The following is a 978-nucleotide window of genomic DNA, read 5'->3' as shown; positions in this document are numbered from 1 at the left end:
CAACTCACTGCAACTTCTTGAGTTTGCATTATAGGTGAGACTTTGGTCCACACATACACAACTGCAATCTGTAGTCTGTCTGGTTACTCCAAATGGACAACTGTTGGAGCAATCTGTTATCAAATTGAATCACACAATTAGTTCACAGGCTTAGAGATCATACAACTTTGAAATTTCATAAACATGACAATAATATAATGCACTATTTCACTGTTTATAGGTTTCAAACAGCTGTTTAAACTGAAAAATATTCATTACAATTGATGACTTCTAACCTAGTCAACTTTTCTTTTATGACTGTTCCAATTCGTCAAAAAGAGGTCAGTATTGGGGGACAAATGCATTCAAAATAACTTCAGACTGAGTTCACCTTTGGCAGACTTGTCTTATAAATTTTAACAATTCAACGAAACTCTGGTCTCTTTACACCACTAAATAACTGATCACTCTAAAGGTTCAACCCATATAATATCATTGATGTGAACTGACCATTGACTACTTTAGCATAATATGACAGCAGAACAAACTGACATCCCTCTTAAAACAAACCTACTCTTACCAATACAATCAAAACTCTGTAAGTACCTTGGAATAAAGTATTCTAGACTCTTCAGAACAGAAACCATTTTTTTTGGCAATGCTAAATCTTACGGTCAGAAATTGTTTTCAACAGGATAAAACTAGAAAATATTCAAGAGATATTAGAGCAACGCGAGAAATTGGTTATTTCTGCCACCACTACATACTTTCTTTCAGTTTTTATATAAATGAACATTCATTTTAATTTTTTTGGGTTCCTCGCATCCACAGTCCAATCTGAATACATTTTACAAAAATTCACAAGGACGATCCATTATGTTAGGACAACCGATTGCATAACAGCAAAGGACCAGGACATGTCTACCTACCACAAGTGTTTCTTGCCCTGTTGTATGTCAAGCCAGTACCACAAATACAGTCACAGCTGTTGGCAGCTCT

Source organism: Aplysia californica, unplaced genomic scaffold (assembly GCF_000002075.1).
Source record: "Aplysia californica isolate F4 #8 unplaced genomic scaffold, AplCal3.0 scaffold00246, whole genome shotgun sequence".
Taxonomy (NCBI): Eukaryota; Metazoa; Mollusca; class Gastropoda; order Aplysiida; family Aplysiidae; genus Aplysia; species Aplysia californica.
The sequence above is the reverse complement of the archived record's forward strand: the minus strand, read 5'-3'. Positions refer to the sequence as shown.